A 21,309-nucleotide genomic window follows, 5' to 3' on the forward strand; every position below is an offset into this window, starting at 1 on the left:
ATCATTTTACAACTATAATTAGTGTAACACAGTTCAATCAATTATACAATCAATGACATATTTCACATATTAATGTTCTACATTAAATTAAAGGTGTATTGGCGATCTTAAATTGTCCCTAGTGTGTGTGTGTGTGTGTGTGTGTGTGTGTGGGGTGGGTTGGCGTCCTGCCCGGGTTTGTTCCTGCCTTGAGCCCTGTGCTGGCTGGGATTTGCTCCAGCAGAATGTGTTAAGATATAGCGAGTTGGATAATGACTGACTGGTGACTGATTAAATTAAAGGTGGCACAGTGGTACCGAGACTCATATTTGTGTCCCGGGTCCTCCCTGTGTGGAGTTTGCATGTTCTCCCCATGTAGGAGTGGGTTTCCGCTGGGTGCTTCAGGTTTCTCCCACTGTCCAAAGTCATGTACGTTAGGTGAATTGGTAACATTAAATTGGCCCTAGTGTATTTTTGCCCTGTGATGGACTGGGTTTGTTTCTACCTTGCACCCCATGCTAGCAGGGAAAGGTTTCAAACAAAACACCCCCACCTCCAAAAATCCCCAACTAAAGCAACTCTAGTCTGGATTAAGCATATTAGAAAATTACATTAAATTGATTTCAATATCCCAAACACATTTCAGAGTTAAGGGAACAGCAAGTAAAAAAAAAAAAAAGTCATTGCTCATAAGCAGAGACATCAAAAAGATTAAACATAGACCCAGCTTGCTTCTTTTAGAACTGCACTGACACATTCTTGAAAGATTCTGAAAAGCTGTGGAGCATTCATCTCTGGAAATTTTGTTTTTTCAGAATTTAGGAACACATTCTTTTCCCATTGAGTTATGAAGGGTGGGTTGGTATTCTTCCAGCTGAACAAGATAAAATGACAAGCAAGGAATGTAGTGCAAGATATCCCAATAGGTTTTTCGTGACATAATGTTGTACCATCTGGTGTTACTCTGAATAATCATGTTTGAGGATTACTGACAGATTATTGATAACTTTAAACTAGACAGGTGTGTGATATGTGATTTTAACTGAATTGCATAAAACACAAAGTAACAAAATTATTATTGCCTTAGATCTAGTGGTGTACTCTTTGAAATAAGTCTGAGTCTAGATATACCTTCATTAATACTAAGCATTATTTTTTGCGATCAATTATTTACTGAGTGTTAAATATGATACATAGCCATGTAAAAACAGGAAGACATATATAGTACGCAAAGTTACAGATAAGTCAAAGAAAAAAAGACTCCATGGCCCCAACCCCAAAATGCCCACTCACATGTAAAAGAAAACAATCAATTATCCATAATATGAAAATCATAATAGAGAAAAAAAATCTTAAACATAGCACAGTTGGCTTTTAATGTTCTTAGTAAAATCCTCCCAGTTTCTAATGCTATTGTCCAATGCTCCATTAATTCTCACAGGCAAGCCTCCTAAAAGCATCAAATTATAAAATGAAAACTTCCAATGACTAAAGGATACACTATATGGGTCTCTCCAATGACACACTAATAGAAGTTTTAAAGTAATAAAAGCAATGGAAATAACCTGCTTGTGTAGCCGAGATATCGACAAATGACAAACGGGGTAATCCAGTAGTTGTGGCGATACGGGTATTTGAATATCCAGAATGGAGGTAAGAATGGGCACTCACATTTCTGCCACCCTGGGGCATTCACAAAAATCATGCATAAAGGTGCTAGGCATCTTAGATGGCCAAAAAATACAGTCTGGGAATTTGGCCTTATCTTGTGTGATATATGTACAACAAACAAATCTAAACTGCACATACTGATAATCTGGATTTCGAGAGGAGGCCTTTATGCTGTCAACAATGGTATCCCAACGAATTTCTGCATCAGACAACAAATTCTGTTGCCAATCTTGTTGAACAGCTAATGGATCAGCTGCTGCATTACACAGTGGAGTATAAAATTCGGAGACCCATCTGGAATCAGAGTTAATTACAAATTACTAAACATTATTTATTTCAACTGTTAAACCTGGGCAGGCTTCTTTTAAAAAAGCTTCTAACACCTACATGGTATACTGTATGTTGTGTGCAACTGGAAGGACAAATGACTTTCACAAGACTAACTGTTGCTGCAATAAAAAGTTAAACATTTGACTCTACACAGCAAACCTCATGTTCTAACTGCTAAATTATATTGACAGAAAAAGGCAAATACTCTTGTATATAAGCTCCTGGTCCTTCATCCTCTCGATATTCTTTTATCTTAAAGAATACAGCATCAAAGTAAAATATTTTAGTAAGAGTGCTGCACCACATACAACTTTATACACGTGCACATGAGGAACAGTTCTGGGCATCACTCTGTAACCCTTAACTTATGGAGTGGGATGTACAGTTGTGCTTGAAAGTTTGTGAACCCTTTAGAATTTTCTATATTTCTGCATAAATATGACCTAAAACATCATCAGATTTTTACTAAAGTCCTAAAGGTAGATAAAGAGAAACCAGTTAAACAAATGAGACAAAAATATTATACTTGGTCATTTATTTATTAAGGAAAATGATCGAATATTACATATTTGTGAGTGGCAAAAGTATGTGAACCTTTTCTTTCAGTATCTGGTATGACCCCCCTTTGTAGCAATAACTACAACTAAACGTTTCCGGTAACTTTTGATCATTCCTGCACACCGACTTGGAGGAATTTTAGCCCATTCCTCCGTACAGAACAGCTTCAACTCTGGGATGTTGGTGTGTTTCCTCACATTAACTGCTCGCTTCAGGTCCTTCCACAACATTTCGATTTGATTAAGGTCAGGACTTTGACTTGGCCATTCCAAAACATTGCTTGACCCACCTTCTCTTGAGAGTCAGTTCATGGACAGATGTCCTGACATTTTCCTTTGAATTTTCTGATATAATTCAGAATTCATTGTTCCATCAATGAAGGCAAGCCGTCCTGGCCCAGATGCAGCAAAACAGGTCCAAACCATGATACAACCACCACCATGTTTCACAGATGGGATAAGGTTCTTATGCTGGAATGCAGCGTTTTCCTTTCTCCAAACAAAATGTTTTTAATTTAAACCAAAAAGTTCTATTTTGGTCTCATCCGTCCACAAAACATTCTTCCAATAGCCTTCTGGTTTGTCCACATCATCTTTAGCAAACTGCGGATGAGCAGCAATGTTTTTTTTGGAGAGCAGTGGCGTTCTCCTTGCAACCCTGCCATGCACACCATTGTTGTTCAGTGTTCTCCTGATGGTGGACTCATGAACATGAACATTAGCCAATGTGAGAGAGGCCTTCAGTTGCTTAGAAGTTACCCTGGGTTCCTTTGTGACCTCACCGACTATTACACGCCTTGCTCTTGGAGTGTTCTTTGTTGGTCAACCACTCCTGGGGAGGGTAACAATGGTCTTGAATTTCCTCCATTTGTACACAATCTGTCTGACTGTGGATTGGTGGAGTCCAAACTCTTAATAGAGATGGTTTTGTAGCCTTTTCCAGCCTGATGAGCATCAACAACTCTTTTTCTGAGGTCGTCAGAAATCTCCTTTATTCGTGCCATGATACACTTCCTCAAACATGTGTTGTGAAGAGCAGACTTTGATAGATCCCTGTTCTTTAAATAACACAGGGTGCCCACTCACACCTGATTGTCATCCCATTAATTGAAAACACCTGTCTCTAATTTCACCTTCAAACTAACTGCTAATCCTAGAGGTTCACATACTTTTGCCACTCACAAATATGTAATATTCGATCATTTTCCTTAATAAATAAATGACCAAGTATAATATTTTTGTCTCATTTGTTTAACTGGTTTCTCTTTATCTACTTTTAGGACTTGAGTGAAAATCTGATGATGTTTTAGGTCATATTTATGTAGAAATATAGAAAATTCTAAAAGCTTCACAAACTTTCAAGCACAACTGTAGGTCACAAGTCTTTTGGTAACTAATATCTGAATAAGGTAATTTAAAAAAGTGAGCTGTTCATCTGTGCAGTCTATCACAATAGTTTAACATAGAACCTTTTCACCAAACCATCTCACCCAGACACAAATGAAAAGCTTAAACCTCAGTCACAGAAAATAAAGTTGCTCATGTAACAAAATAATTTGCTGCCGTTCTATGCCTTTGCTAAAGTTTGCTCTAAGAAGTTGAAAATCACCATTAAAGAATAAGTTAATTATTTTTCTGGGTCGAGTTTATTTCTTTACAGTCATGGTATATATTAAGTTGAATCATGAAACTACATTCTAAAGTGAAGCATTTTTCATAGAATAAAAAAAAAAATACTATCCAGTTCTTGTTTATTAAAAACGAAGACAATTGGGCTGGGCTCCAAACATGAAAACAAAAGCTTTAAAACTTTTCTGATGTGTCTACTTTAAGCCAGGAGAGTTATAGAGTACTGATCTGCAAAAGTGTGATCAACTGTCTGGTGTTTTAGGTGAATGTGGATATGTTTTAGGTTATTTTATCTCTTAGCCTATCACTAGCACATTTTTCAAGGAGTACATCCTGAAAATATCATATGCTTAAACATATTGATGAAAATGCTTGCACTTGGGAGTAAACTTTCTTGTTCGACACAAGCTTTGTTTCCTTCATGATCTGTTAAGGGTTTTGGTATATAGCCCCAAAGGGTTACCGTCCAACAGGGATTCATACCAGCGTTGGGATACAGTTTTTTAATCCCAAATTTCTTGCTGGGATTATGGGAACCCTAGAAACAATTTACTGCAACAAGCCCCTGTGAAAACACAGGTCACAACGGTGTAGACCACAGAATTTCAGTTGATGCTACAATCACATATAAGTTTTCAAACTCATTAATATTTTGTTAGTTGTGGGAATTACAACTCGAAGACACATGATATCCAATATGGTGTAACCACAAGGCTCTATCCTGGGTCCACTGCTCTTCTCAATCTATATGCTTCCGTTAGGTCAGATTATCTCAGGGCACAACGTGAGCTACCACAGCTATGCTGATGACACACAGCTGTATTTATCAATAGCACCTGATGACCCTGATTCTATTGATTCACTAACACAATGTCTGACTAGTATCTCAGAATGGATGAATAGTAATTTTCTCAAGTTAAATAAAGAGAAAACTGAAATTTTAGTGATCAGCAATAATGGATACAATGAGGCTATTAGAAATAAACTGGATACATTAGGATTAAAAGTCAAGACGGAGGTAAAAAGCTTAGGGGTGATTGTTGACTGTAATCTGAATTTTAAATCACATATTAATCAGATCATTAGGACAGCATTTTTTCACTTAAGAAACATAAGTAAAGTTAGACCTCTTATATCACTGAAAGATGCTGAGAAATTAGTTCACGCGTTTGTTTTCAGTCGACTAGATTACTGTAATGCACTCCTCTCTGGACTACCCAAAAAAGATATAAATCGTTTGCAACTAGTGCAAAATGCAGCTGCTAGAATCCTAACTAGGAAAAGAAAATCAGAACACATCACACCAGTCTTAGCGTCACTACACTGGTTACCTGTGTCATTCAGAATTGACTTTAAAATTCTGCTTATGGTTTATAAAGCCTTAAATAATCTAAGCCCCATCTTATATATCGGAATGTCTGACACCTTATATTCCAAATCGTAACCTCAGATCCTCAAATGAGTGTCTCCTTAGAATTCCAAGAACAAAACTTAAAAGAAGTGGTGAGGCTGCCTTCTGCTGTTATTCACCTAAAATCTGGAATAGCCTGCCAATAGGAATTCGCCAGGCTGATACAGTAGAGCACTTTAAAACACTGCTGAAAACACATTACTTTAACATGGCCTTTTATAACTTCATTTTAATCGTAATTTAACTTAATCCTGATACTCTGTATGTTCAATTCATCATAACAACTATTCATGGTGGCTCTAAAACCGGTACTGACCCCTACTCTCTTTTCTGTTTCTTTTCCGGTTTCTTTGTGGTGGTGGCCTGCGCCACCTCCACCTACTCAAAGCTTCATGATGCTCCAACAATGATGGACGGATTAAAAGGCAGAAGTCTACGTGACCATCATCATCATCAAGCCCTTCCGTGAGAATCCTAAATCCAAAGAGGACTGTTTCATTTATGTTAGGTAGAATGCCCAGAGGGGACTGGGCGGTATCATGGTCTGGAATCCCTACAGATTTTATTTTTTCTCCAGCCGTCTGGAGTTTTTTTGTTTTTTCTGTCCCCTGGCCATTGAACCTTACTCTTATTCGATGTTAATGTTGATTTATTATGTTTTATAATTATGTCTTTCATTTTTCTATTCTTTAATATGTAAAGCACTTTGAGCTACTGTTTGTATGAAAATGTGCTATATAAATAAATGTTGTTGTTGTTGTTGTTAAATCCACTACAATAATTTCGTCATTAATCGTTTAAAGGGTACTATACCTTTAACAAAGCAGGCTCTGTTTTACTTGATATGGGGTAGTGTTATGAACTTTTAAAATGATACATGTGAAGCACAAATGTAAAAAGATTAACAGTCTCTCTCAATGTATATTAATGTATCTAAATGGCACTACAATTTTGTATTGTGACTATCCAGTTTATATATTATAAGAAAACTTGTAGTTTTGTTGGTACACTGTCCAGGTATTGATGCTGCCTTGCACCTGACGATTGCTGGGATACACTCCAGCAGTCTTGCAGGTCTGTCCCTGATTGACTGGCTTAGAAAAACGGATTGATGGATGGATGAATTCCAGTGTTACTTTATTAGTCATATATCCTCCCATAAATGTGAAGAGATATGGCAGAGTTTAATACCAGAGACCATGACCTTGTATTCTATGTATTCTTTGTAGTAAGCCATCTACTGTATTTTATAATTATACAATTAATTTACAAAAACTCACAAGGATCACGCTGTCTCATGCATGCTGTTGCCACTCCTCCCTGTTAACAACACTTTTCGCAAAATTTGCCTTAATCCTGTACTTTCTTATGCTTGTTTTATTTTCTTTATTGTAGGTATAGTTCGTGGATGCAGCTGACTCGAACTGTATGGATTTGGTTTAACTTTTACAGATTTTATGGACTTTACTTGGACTGAGAACAACTGAATCTGTGGATCACAGGATGAGACCTACGAACATTTCTTTGTACCTGGCGATCTAGGAGCCTGGGATAATCTGTCTCCTTGATTATATTTGCTATGCTGTTCTGCTCTTGATTCATTTTATTGTGCTTTATGACCAAGAACTGATCTAATGTTCATACCCACATGGCTTGTGGCTCTGGGGTGATCATCCCTGTAATACCCAACGTTACTTGTTTATGGGTGTATTTTGAGACCTCCAAATCCTGCTACCTCATCCTGCTATGCTTTCTGCTGCTTTGCTATCGACGCTCATCTGCGCCACCGCACCCGCCTGTCCCACCGGCTCCACTGTGCTGTGCTGCTACTCCACTGCTATCAGATAAGTAGGCTATTGCTCAGTATCATGCTAAAATACTCTCGTGAAAAACTCCTTCATATTAAACAGTTTGACCAGAGCAAATGGTCTGACTGGAATATCCTAAAAGGCACTGGTATTTTGCGGCGGCCAAAATATGTATATCGCGAGTCAGGTTGCCGCCACCGCTGGACTGCAAATGAAAAGATCACCGGCGGCATTTGCTCAGGAATACGCCGTCCTACTCCTGGCCCTGGAAATAGAAGTGTCAGTGTGCCAAATTTACAGTATGTGAAAATAAACTCTGGTCATTGCTCTGTGCAAAAATAAGCCTCATTAACTAATATTGTATTGTTTAATTCAAGATCTGTAAATGGCAAAGCTTTGGTGCTGTCAGAATTCATCATTGACACCAAACATGATATACTGTGTTTTAATGGAGACTTGGCAAAAACTGAATGAATTTATGTCTCTCATTGAGGCGACACCTCCTGGTTACTCTTTCCTCACAAAGCCTCATAGCTCAAGACAAGGCGGTGGACTTGCAGTAATTGTCAGAGTGGATTTACACATCAAAATAATCCCAACTGATTGTCCATTGTCTTTCGAGTGTCTGGCTCTTAAACTAATAACAGAATCAGGTCCTGTCTCACCTCATTGTTCTTTATCGTCCTCCAAAATAAAATGCATCCTTCTTATCTGATCTGACTGAACTATTAACCCACTTAAGTTCCTTTTCCCAGAGAGTCATTCTTCTTGGTGATTTCAACATCCATATTGACATCCCCACATCTAAACTGAGAAATGAATTCCTATCCTTACTGCACTGTTTTGACTTGACACAACATGTTGATTTTCCCACCCACTCTGGTCGTCATATATTGGATTTGATCTGTACTTCTGGACTATCTATTGCCAACATTTACAGCACTGATTTGGGACTCTCTGACCATAAAGCAGTGCTTTTCACTGTCTCATTACCTCTCCATCTTCTTACCTGTAAATGACAAATTTCTTATAGAAACCTTAAAAATATCTGTCCCTTTGTTCTTTCTGGATCTATTTCTGATCTTTTACGGTCTTCACCTATTCCATCAACAATAGATAGTCTTCTTGACCACTATAACTCAGCCCACGGCATTAGATAATACAGCTTCTTTAAAACATAAGAAAGGTTTCCTTTAAGCGTTCAGCTCCTTGGTATAACTCAGAATTGCAATCTATGAAAGCAGCTGGCTGATGCCTTCAGAGAATGTCACGTAAGTCCAGCCTCACCGTGCACATCCAGGCTTTATCTGACCACCAAAGAGCTTACAGAGAAGCATTAACTGCTGACAAGAACACCCCTTATGGCAGAATAATAGAAAGTGGCCATGACAACCCAAGGGTTTTGTTCTAATAATAAACTACTCGAACCCACATCTGGTCCAACTACCTCTTCTACTGAAGTCTGTGAGAAATTCCTCCACTTTTTCCGTAACAAAATTAAAGAACTAAATAATTCAACTATGTGTCTTACTGAATTAAATATAAAATTCTAATAACCTACAAAGGCTTAAACGATCTTGCGCCAAACTATATCAGTGATCTTCTCCATCACCATGTGCCTGTCCGCCCACTAATGTCCTCTATTCTGGCAATCTTGTTGTACCCCACACTAATCTACACTCCATGGGTGACAGGGCCTTCAGCTGTATAGCGCCCAGACTCTGGAATGACCTACCGAAATTAATCAGATCAGCTGACTCCATGAATTCTTTTAAAAAACAACTCCTTTTATTGGCTAACTAAAAAGATTACAATATTGAAGTTTTCGAGGCAATTTAGGATCTTGCCTGAAGAAGGGGCCTGAGTTGCCTCGAAAGCTTGCATATTATAATCTTTTTAGTTAGCCAATAAAAGGTGTCATTTTGCTTGGCTTTTCTCTACATTCATAATGGCTAACACGGTACAACACCCTAGTACTAAAAACAACTCAAAACTCATCTGTTCAGGAAAGCTTTTAGTTCTACCCGACTTTATTACCCTTCTCTCAGTTTACCTCATGTCAAGATGCTCATGTAACCTGTATGTGTTTGCTAGGCCATTAATTATTTTGTCTATTTGGTTTTTCTCTGAATTGACTCTTCTTTATTTATTCATTTGGTTTAGTATAATGCTATATACTGTATACCCTGCCATTCTTTCTTAAACCCTGTGAAGTGCCTTGAGCATGGGAAATGCGCTATATAAATAAAATGTATTATTATTATTATTATTATTACTACAAGCAAAACAATGTTTAAACACAGACAAGGTTGGTCTAAAGATGTAGCTAGAGCTACCAATATTTCCACTATACAAAGCCATCAGGAGAAAACACAAGTTGCCAGGACCTAAAACTAGTAAAGGCATAAATCAGCCAAACATAAGCACAACTGAATACAACCAAAATTTGCTAAATATTAAAATTAACTAAAAGTAAAATACCACAATTATGGAAGCCAAAAAGTTGATCCACATTTCAGCAAATCTCAGCAACACTAAAGGAGCCATATACTACAGGCTTACAAAAAGACAATGCATCACAGCAGAGGAAGGCTCAATGGCTCAAGGCATAACATTTCAGCACTATCAACCTAGTACCACAGCTTGTTTGCCATTACAATATTTTATTCATAAAAAATAAAGTATTGCAACATCCTTGCTAAAATCAAGTAAACAAAAAAGCATACAAAAAGAGTTACCCTTAAGTTATTTTAACTTTAAAAACAATAACATGGCTAAATTAATGACTGCAGTTCTGGGCAACAATTAAAATATTACCACAGCCAAAGATTGACCTCAGCAATAGTACCAGAAACAAATACACACTTCCATTTTTGGAAACTAAGTAACATTATTTTAAGCATCTAAATACTGACAAATTAGAATTTCAACCTGGTTCAGCATCATAGGGAGAAAGGTGGACTTAACAAATTTACTTTGTGTAAAGGCACCTACTCAAGTAAGAATGTTGATACATTCAGAAATTACCTTCCTCTGGTTAAGTTTAACTCAGGCAAGTGATGTGAAGAGAGAGCACTCTTAGCTGTGCTGCTCCAAATGGTTCCACACTTTGCCGTGTTTTTTCTTTTGATAGATGAGATGCTAGTTTATGGAGAACTTCAGAGACAATAAAACTGCAAGAAAGTTTGATTATATAATCTATATAAATAGTCGGGGTGCCAACAGGGTCACCCCATGTAATCCAATGCCAGCAAATAGAAAAAATAAACGGGCACAGAATGGTGTAAGTGAACACAAAATATAGGCAGTTGTTGCTTTGTTAGCCCTGGGTCAACTTTTTAATTCAATAAAGCTCTGTTGAACAAACCCATCTTAGAGGAGCTCTGTCCTGCGGCAAGCTCAGGTCTAAATGAGATGCCTTCTTCCAGAGACATTCAGTTTTTATAAGGCTCCGACCAAATGAGATGGGGTCAGTTGCCCTCATTCAGTGCCTTCTCTGTATTGTGATTGAAGAAAGAGACAATACAGTTAGCGATAGTGCCCCCACTCATCCCAGAGTTTTATCACATACCTCCAATAAGCCTGAAAGGTAATCCTCTGATAGAACAGCTAACTGACTGACCAACTCATTCACTCAATCACCAACAAAAACATGATTTCCCGTTTAGATAAAAACCTAACAGTTGGCAGGGTGGTACAAATAAGCTAGTAGGCCATTTCTGCTAAAAAAAGCAAATTTCAATATATCATTATTTAAGTGTAGAATGCCCCTAAATAAAAAAAAAAACTAAAATACCTCAAAATCTCAAACATTCTTTGAAATTTGTTAAGATTCTGGAAAAAAAAATGGGTGACTTGTTTTTTCTTGATATTTGTCAGTAATAAAGCTATAGTGAGTGGGGTATTCTTAGATAGCGAGTCCTTTTTCTTCTACAGCTGTGCCCAAGTAGACTGTACAAACTGCAGCTGTAATCACACAGAGAATTTGGGTGCCAATAAGTGAGAAAGGGCAGCTGCCCTGAACCGGAAAAAAACATGAGGTAGACAGCTGCATGAAAAATGAGATGTGGATGAAGAAAAGTTAGGCACAACTCAAGGAAGACATAGTTAACAAGTGACCTCCTTGGGTAAACTCAGTACTCCTTAGGGCTCGTTTATACTTCACTCTCAGAACGCGTATGCACACACATCATGGCTGCCACACGTTCCCAGCATTCATTTCACGCGTCCCCTGAACAGGTCCTCAGAAATTAATGCGATGCATGCGCGAGTTGCAGTACCAGCAAAATACCAGTTGGCGGGGCGTAGTGTTCTAAAAGTTGGAATGTGACAGAGTCTCAGTATATTATCTACAAGTGACAGAAAGCCGCATTGCGGATCCTATGAGATTAGTGTGCACGCTTCGATGTTTGATGAATGGTTCGATGTGGTGAAGCAAAATGCCAACATACAGATGCATTCGTGGTGCTTTTATATTCAAGCGTCACATATTCCCAATCATAATGACATGACACATTTTAAAAGTCTCACATACCGTCTTGTGTGCCGTCTTTTTTTTTGTGGCTTCCTCCAGACCTGACAGCAGCGGCAAACAGCAATAGATTGCCACACTGAGCACATTAAACATATACTATTCTAACTCTCTGCACATTTAGAATCCTAAGATTTCGCAGGGAGTCACGTCGCTGGTATTCTCTGGAATTTGCATGCTTTCCTGCTGGGTTTCCACAGTGTGCTCCGGTTTCCTTCCAAAGATATGTAGATCTGGTGACACTAAAATAACGCTAGTGTATGTGAGAGCTTGTATTCACCTTGCGATGAGCTGATGCCTCGTCCAGGGACTGTTTCTGCCTTGTGCCCAATGCTAGCTGGAATGGACACATCCCTGCATTGATGGATTTAATCATTAAACATCTTTTTCAGAGATATTGTGGTAAGGTGTCATCAGAATTGAATGGGTGTTCCAGGCAATTCACAAAACAGCCAGGACTCTAGAGTGCGACCTAATTTCTCAATGGTGCGACTAAAAAAAATCAAAGGTTGCACCGGTGCGACCAGCCGTTCGAGGGGGAAAAAAGAAACAAAACTCTGTGACTCTTAAAGTCTCCCTGTTGTTCAACAACAGACACACATTAGGCCCGTATCGTGGTCTAAACCAATCAGAGATAGTGAAGGGCGGATCCCGCCCCCCCTTTGATTGGCCGTGGTCCAGATATTCCTGTACGTGTGTACGTTTGAAAATGCATGTGATGCAGTCAGACAGAGAGAGGTGAGTAGCCCATCAGGTAAACAGTGGATGTAGCCGCGGATTATGAGAGAAGATGAAAAGAACGATTGACAGCTTTTTCGTTAAGAATGTTAAGTTAGGGCCTGATCCGTCCGAAAATCATAACCAATGCTCTGACACGGAGTCATCAACCTCCCAAGTTATAGCAAGCCCTGGTCCGGAGACGGCATTAGATAATGAGCCACATACGATCGAGTCCGAGCCCACTGAAATTAAAAGGGGTAAAGTGTATACATTTCGAAAAGAGTGGCTTGACCAGTTTCCTGGCTAAGATACAGAAAAGCCGATAATATAATGCACTGTATTTACTGTAAAGAGTGTGGGAAGACCATGGCCGGCAGTAGTGCATTTGTGAATGGTTCTAATACATTTAGAATTGAAACGCTGAAAAAGCACAATGCATCTATAAAACACATTACATGTCGCGATAAATGCACTGCTCAAGTGTCCCTCTCCCCGCTGCCTTTCAGCGGCAGGCAGCAACAAACAGATCATCAGGCGAGGCTGAGATGATAATTAAGTTTAACGTTGCCTACAATATTGCAAAAGAAGAACTTCCCTTCACTAAATTCAAGTCCGACATAATTCTTATGAAGAAAAATGGCTTGAACGTAAACCCGACGTACAGCAATGATGTCGCGTCGCCCAATTTATAGGAGTCATCGCAGATACATTGAAAAAAAAGACGTCTGTGCAAATTGCGAACAGTGCGTACATGGCATTCCTGATCGACGGAGACACAGATATTGCCACAAAGGAATGCGTCATTGTGTACGGTCGTATCTTGCGGAGAGGAAGACCGGTGAATATACTTATTGGACACATTGAGGTCGAGCATGCTCATGCCCAAGTCTGGAAGATTTTGATGCTAGAGAGAGTGTGGCCAGCTGGTTTAGTCAAGGCCAAAGATCAAGAAGGCCAAACTACAGGAGTTGGCCATCCGAGGGGCATGTGACTGCAATGGAGGATAGTCCATAAGACATTGAGCCATGAGATGTTCAGTTTGAAGCCCTTAAAACACTTAATTTAGATTTTCTTTTTAGTTAATTTATCTTGAGATTTTTTAAGTTTAAGTTTAAATTTCAGCTCAGTAAAGCACTTTAAGCACCAACACTTTTTCAGTAAGTTACCTTTCTTGTAGAATTGTGCTTGCCTTCAAATAAAGAACTTTATATTGACCAGATTGTTAGTTAATCATTTACAAGTCAATATTGCCTATATGGACAGCGATTAAAAAAAAATAAATAAATAAATAAATAAAGTGAACGTGTAAAACTGTGGTGTTAAATGTGATGCAGTTGAAAATTTGGGTGCACCTAACTTTTGTGCTGGTGCACCTAAGAAAAAAAGTTAGGCGCACCAGTGCAACCAGTGCAAAAAGTTAGTCTAGAGCCCTGACAGCGAAGCCGAACATGTTCTCACCGTGATAATATCTCGCACTGCCACCTGGTGGATTCCTCCAGATTTATGTAAAGTACGCGCGCAAGTATAAACTGTACAACACTTGCATAACAGGAGCGTCCGCTGCAGCATGCATCGCGTCACGTGAAGTATAAACCCGACCTAATTCTGTCAGCTTCTTCTTACTCCTCACAAAGCGGTATAAAATACATACAAATTGAAGCCAGAATGGATTGTCAAGCACTCTTAATATAAATAAACTTCATAGAACATGGGGTTTGGATTCAGCTTGGTGGTAAAATATGTACAATATTGCAGAGAACTAAGGTGTCCTCTTTTAGATTAGACCATGGTGTGCCGCTACACTCCAGTTCAGAGAACTCCAGAAGCAGAGAACTGTCGGTACAGCGTACCTGCCCACTTCAATGTACAACATAAGCCAAGGGCGACAACATGCCTTGGCCAGTTTCATTTCTAGCACAGCTCACCCAAAGGTTTCCCCGAGAAAAGTACCTAAAGGAGGTGGAAATTGTACATAGTAGTATAAAATATCGATAAGTATTGATTTTAACATTTTAAAATGACTTCAATACTAATTTTTATGGTATCAGTTCTACACCATATAATATGAAAGCACTAAGAGTTTGTTCTGGAATTTAACAATTGAGCTTTGTAATCGATTAAATTGGCATGGCTAGGGTTGCAGTCCTGCTTCCACCTACTCACGGGTGTTTTTTAAGATGGCTACTTCAGCAGCATCAGAGCCTTCACCAGCATGCTTAGTGATGTGTAGAAATACTTCGTTCTTATAGCAAGTAGGGATGGAAAACATCAATATACATGAAAGCCATGATTTGCTATCATACTATACCAGCTAAAGGGGATAATATAATCAATTTAGCCAGACACTTGAAGGAATAACACTCCAGTCAATACAAAGAATTTCAAAAGGTATCTTCTTTCTAAATTACAGAAACATTAATAAGTATAACCCTGTGAATTGCTAAATTTAAAGTACAAATGTGACTTATTTTTTCTACACGTTAAAATGTTTTGTAGCTATTTATGTTTCATTTATCAGGACAGGTGCCTGCAATTATTTTTCCTCATGGACAAGTTTTATTTTGCACTGTTCATTCTGGGACAACAGTATTTACCCTTAGGGCTCATTTATACTTCACACTCAGAACGCATATGCACCCGCATCATGGCTGCCACACGTCCTCTGAGCAGGTCCTCAGAAATTAGCGGGACGCGTGTGTGAGTTGCAGTACCAGCAAAAAGTCAGGGGGCGTTGTGTGCTAAAAGTCGGAACATGACGTCCGTGTCTCTGTTTACTATCTACTTGTGACAGAAAGCCTCTGTACAGATCCTACGGGATGAATGCTTCGATGTGGTGAAGCAAAATGCCGACATACAGATGCATTTGTGGTGCTTTTATATTCAAGCGTCGCATATTCCCAATCGTAATGACAAGGTACATTTTAAAAGTCTCACATACCATCTTTTGTGCCGTCTTTTTTTTTTTTTTGCAACTTAACAACAGCAACATAATGTATAGCGCTGTATTTAAGCCACTGAGAAAAAATAAAGGGCACAGTGAAAACGTGTATTTTGTGATTAAAGTGGAAATTTCGGCTTTAATCTCGAAATGTCCAGTTTAACCTCGTAGTTTACTTTATCATTAATGCAGACCATCATAAACGTCATCCCAGTTTTTAATCACTACGAGCTTCTTGGACCTAACAGCAGCGGCAAGCAGCAATAGATCGCCACACAGAACACGACATGTATGATATTCCAACTCTCTGCACATTTAGAATCTTTAGATTTGTACTTGATACCACTTTCATGAACAAATGCAAAGTGTGTATGTTACATTTTACATATAATTTCGTTTAAATAATGAATACTGTTAATAATTACACATATGGGGGGAATAATTACACACATCGGGGTGTCACGGTGGCGGAGCAGTAGCGCTGCTGTCTCGCAGGGAATTATGTTGCTGGTATTTCCTTCTTGTATTCCACAATATGCTCCGGTTTCCTTCCAAAGACATGCAGATTTGAGGATTTGGTGCCACTAAAATGAAGCTAGTGTATGCGAGTGCTTGTATTCACCTTGCGAGGAGCTGAGGCCTCGTCCAGGGATTGTTTCTCACTCGTGCCCAATGCTTGCTGGAATGGACACATCCCTGGATTGATGGAATTAATCAATAAACATAATTTTCAGAGATACTGCGATAAGGTGTCATCAGAATTTAATGAGTGTTCCAGGCAATTCACAACACAGAGAAGCCGAATATGTTCTCACTGTGATAATATCTCTCACTGTCACCTGGTGGATTCCTCCAAATTTACGTGAAGTATGCGCACAAGTATAAACACTACAACGCTTGCATAGTAGGAGCATTCGCTGCAGCATTTGTCACGTCGCATGAAGTATTACACCGGCCTAAGAGCTCTGTCAATCTCTCAATTTTCAAGTTTACACTGCAGACTGTGCTGCTGTAGAGTGTTAATTTATTTAATTTTATTACATGTGATTGTAGAATTATACTTCATCACATTTACTATATAATCTAAGGTGCTATAACTTTTCTGTGCTCAACTGCATAAACGGTGACACTACTACTCCATCTGCTCATATAATTCCTGCTGTGTATTTAATATGTCAGGGCTCGTTTGCAGGCCAGCAATAGCACACCTCACAGAACAGCATGTTGACATCCTAGTCTTTCTTGCAAAAAACTGGAAGTTACAAAGAAATCATAATTTATTCACTCAAAAAAACGATCTGTACAATTTGCATTTACTGTATGCAAAGCCTTTAAGTGTGTTGGTGGTCTGTTTGTGTGTTACTTTACTGGAAAACTGCTTACAAAGACCAAATTAATGTTCTTTTTACTTGAATGTTTATTAAATATATATATTATGGCGAACGGCTGGGGTCCATGCCCCTTCAAAGAAGTGGTGAGGCAGCCTTCTGCTGTTATGCACCTAAAATCTGGTATAGCTTGCCAATAGGAATTCGCCAGGCTGATATGGTGGAGCACTTTAAAAAACTGCTAAAAACACATTAGTTTAACATGGCTTTCTGATAACTTCACCTTCATTTAATCCTGATACTCTGTATATTCAATTCATTATAATAACTATTCATGGTGGCTCTAAAATACGTACTGACCCCTACTCTCTCTTCTGTTTTTTTTTCCCCGTTTTCTGTGGTGGCGATCTGCACCATCACCACCTAATCAAACCACCGTGATGTTCTACATTGATGGATTAAAAGCCAGAAGTCTACATGACCATCATCATCAAGTCCTTCCAAGAGAACCCAAAGAGGACTGTTTCATTTATGTTAGGTAGAATGCCCAGAGGGGACTGGGCGGTCCCGTGGCCTGGAACCCCTGCAGATTTAATTTTTTCTCTCCAGCTGTTTGGAGTTGTTTTTTTTTTGTTTTTTTTTCTGTCCTCCCTGGCCATCGTACCTTACTCTTATTCTAATTCTTACTTTGTCTTTTATTTCTCTTTTCCTCATCATGTAAAGCACTTTGAGCTACATTATTTGTATGAAAATGTGCTATATAAATAAATGTTGTTCAGTATATGGATGCTAGATGGCAATCCCCCTGGGTAGGAGCGGTGCCTCGGTTTCCCAAAAGGGCTCTATGGGAATTGGGAGTTGGGTGCAGTCCTGTTGGGTCCCACAGGCGTCGCCTGGGGGTGCTACAAGCTGGGTCTCCTGAGCCCTAATGGGCAGTGTTTTCGCCACATAAATCCTGGGTCTCCCGTTTTGTTTCATATTTACACCAGTATTATACAGGGTGACTTGGCAGGCTCCCCAACATTTTTTTTGAACTAAGACCTTACTTTTACTTGACCACAACAAACTGTAGTGCACATTGCAAAGACAGATTTGTGGCCTGATATACTGTACCTTTTATTTGACTTTCCATTATTTTCAGTTTTGCAGGTTCAGTTCTCTCTGAATTAAACTGTTGTTTCCATATACTAGGCCAGTTTCAATTTGTATTTTGGTTTTCATCTAAACCCTCCAGAACTATTCAACAATCTAATCTGAATGAAGCTGCCATTTTTACACAATGCCCTACAGTAGAAATTATATTTAATACCCTTATTATCAATATTCCTACTAAAATTACTTGTTTCAGTTTCCTGAGAAGCTGGGTTTTGCAATGACAATCAACAGAACCCAAGGTCATTTAGTAGGAAAGGCAAGAATTAATCTACAGCTAAATGTTTTACTCTTGGCAATTACATGATTCATGCCCAAGAGTAACAGCTAATAATATTAGACTCCGTTTTTTTTTTTTGTTTTTTTTTTAAAAAGCATACTACATATATTGCACTATACTGTATACAGAAAAGTACTTAGTTAATAACATAGTACTTCTGATACACCCAATTAACTGATTGCACTATAACTAGAGGCCTACTATCTTATATAGATATACATCTATATACTGTATATACATATATATATATACATATATATATACATATATATATGTAAATAAATAAATGAATAAAGCATATTTAAATAGTTTCACAAATGTACTTTATTCATCAGAAAATACAACTGTAGTAGTCTGAAAACTGCACAGAATGATAGGCAGATGCATACAGAATTACAGTAGGAAAATACTTTCAGACAGGGACTAAACACCTGCCTTCATGGCATGAATTTCATTGGTTGTGAAACACCATTTGTTTCACTTAAAATTTTGTGAAGCCAAACTCAAAGTTTCTCTGTAAATTGAACTTTACGGAAAATTGTTGTCTCATCAATATTCATTAACAATTGCAAATGATGATACATAATCATGGACATCTGGACATCTTGGGATTACTACTATACTGTCAAAATATCACTTAAATCTCACATGGAGAGCAATGATACTCCTTGGTGCTTCAAAGAAAGGGGGGTTAAAATTAGACTCCTACAAACTAAGGCCAAATTTGGAGAATCTTTCTGTGACCAACCTTGAAACTGCTTCCATTAGCCAAGTAAAGAACCAGAAAGCACAACATGTACTAAAATCAAGTTACAAGGTGCCAAAAATGTGATAAAGGAGAAAAAAGTTAAAACATTAGCGAAAGAAAAAGCTGTATTATTATCTAGGAAAAATAAAGTCAATTATTTAAAAAAGAAACAATAGCAGCTGATGTAGAGTGTAAGTGTCAAGTCTGAAAGAGGAAAGCTTCTGTTTTAGTAGAATGTCTGTGGACACCACATAGTCAGGCCATAAGCTTATACACAGATTGCAGCAACAACAAATTAGAAATAAATCTAAGTATCACCAGCATAAATTTTACAGAACAAATAGCATGCACACATTGAAAATGTTTTTTTTTTCTTTTTCGGTTCATTTGTTTAATTTAGGAGAACAATAACAGAAGGCAAAAATAACATTAACAGTGTTGGCCACCGTGTATATTGTTCTAGTCAATCCAGAAGAGACAGAGAGCTACTTAAAACCCTGAAGGGGCATTATTTCAACAGTGTAGTAAGTACCGGTAATTTGTCTTTGAATTTTTAACATCAGCTGGTCCTCATTTGAAAAGATACCAGCAACACATTTGTAAGACTGGCTCAAGCAAATTTTAATATAATCTCTACTGACTCAGCCAGAATGCAGTCTCAGGGTCTGTAAAACAATTTGTGATTTCCGGTAAAAGACATAAACCTTTTGTAAAGACCTTTTTTTTTGCAATCACAATGAATAGATCAAATTTAACCACATTCTGTAACAAACTTTGATATCAAGCAATTTAAGGGACAGTGGTTTCTTTTGCCAGTATCTATGCATTGTTCTTGTGCCTGCTGTAAATTTAAAAATGTAGAAGTCAGAAATATTTATAGTGTAGCTGATATTAAATAACTCCACCATGTGTTCTCTTCCAATTCTAGAAAGATTTAACAATAAATAACACAAATTATCTTGCATATGATACTCCAAATAAAATATGTAATATTAACTGTACACCTACATCCCAGTCTCTAAATCATCTTTAAAGACTGTATGCTAGCCATGCATCTTTCAGACAAAAATGCTTTGTCAAAGTGAAACATTCATTGCAAATAGCAGTATTTATCATTCAAGCATGCCTATTTATCTGCCAGAACTTTAAAAACACCACAATCTGTAGGAGGATCTTGCAAACACTGACTTCTCCAACAATTGCCAAAATACCAATGTGGCTCTTTTATTGAAGCAATGAATTCTGTTCAATTGAGTGGACCACCCAGCAAGTAATATTTCCGCTTTACAGGTCTCCTCTTAATGTCATGTTAAAGCACAGCAACAAATATTAAAATACATAAAGATCCATATTTCTTTGCCATTATTTATTGGCTGAAAAATGTCTCCATTGAATCCATTCACTTTTACTTCATTAAATACATCAAAAAGAATGGCCTTCAACATATGTAACAAGAATTGATTTAAAGACACAAGTTATTCAGTGACAAAAATTATTTGGAATATCTCTTTGATCACAAAGCAAACTGGATTCCGAACAAAAAGATTACAATATATTTTCCATTTTTCTCAGAACGAATTAAGATTATAGGCAAGTCAAGTGAGTTTTTCAGAGTAACAATGAAATTCTGAATCTGGCTTTGAACCAGTGACTTTATGGTATGGCATCCAGAAATGTAAATCACTGAGCCACAATGCCTTCATACAAAAAAATCTACATATCTGTATAGATAAGATTTTTATAAAAATAAAACTATATTTAATATAGTTACATGCCATTATAAAATGTGTCAAGTATTAAAGAACTGTGATTTTTACTCTACAACAATTTACTACAGATGCCATATTATTACATGCATGGATGTGTACAGAACATTTTCAAACTCATTTAATCTAATTCAGTAGTGTGAGGGTGCAAGAGCCTATCTAGGTAGCAATGGAGACAAGTATGGAAGTATCACTGGACAGCACAGATTCCCACTGTAGGATATATTCACATATGCCAATTTAGTTAACCATACAAGCAAATTCTTGGAGTTGTAAGAGAAAATCAGAAGAACCCAGGAAAAAAAGAGACATGGAAAAAACATCTAAATTCCACAAAAATAATAAATACGCATGAGGATCAAACCCAGCACATGGGATCCATGAGGATGTGCTATCGTACTAACAGATATGTATCAATGCAATCAGACTAACAATATGAGACTGCTATATAAGCATGAGAA

At 37.9% G+C, this 21,309-nt stretch overlaps 1 protein-coding gene across 3 annotated transcripts in view; it reads right to left on the reverse strand.

The window, feature by feature from the left end:
* The window catches only part of scml4 (Scm polycomb group protein like 4), a 277,625-nt gene that overhangs the window by 242,651 nt on the left and 13,665 nt on the right, over positions 1-21,309 (reverse strand). The window lies entirely within an intron of this gene.

This window comes from Polypterus senegalus, chromosome 3, assembly GCF_016835505.1.
Source record: "Polypterus senegalus isolate Bchr_013 chromosome 3, ASM1683550v1, whole genome shotgun sequence".
NCBI lineage: Eukaryota > Metazoa > Chordata > Cladistia > Polypteriformes > Polypteridae > Polypterus > Polypterus senegalus.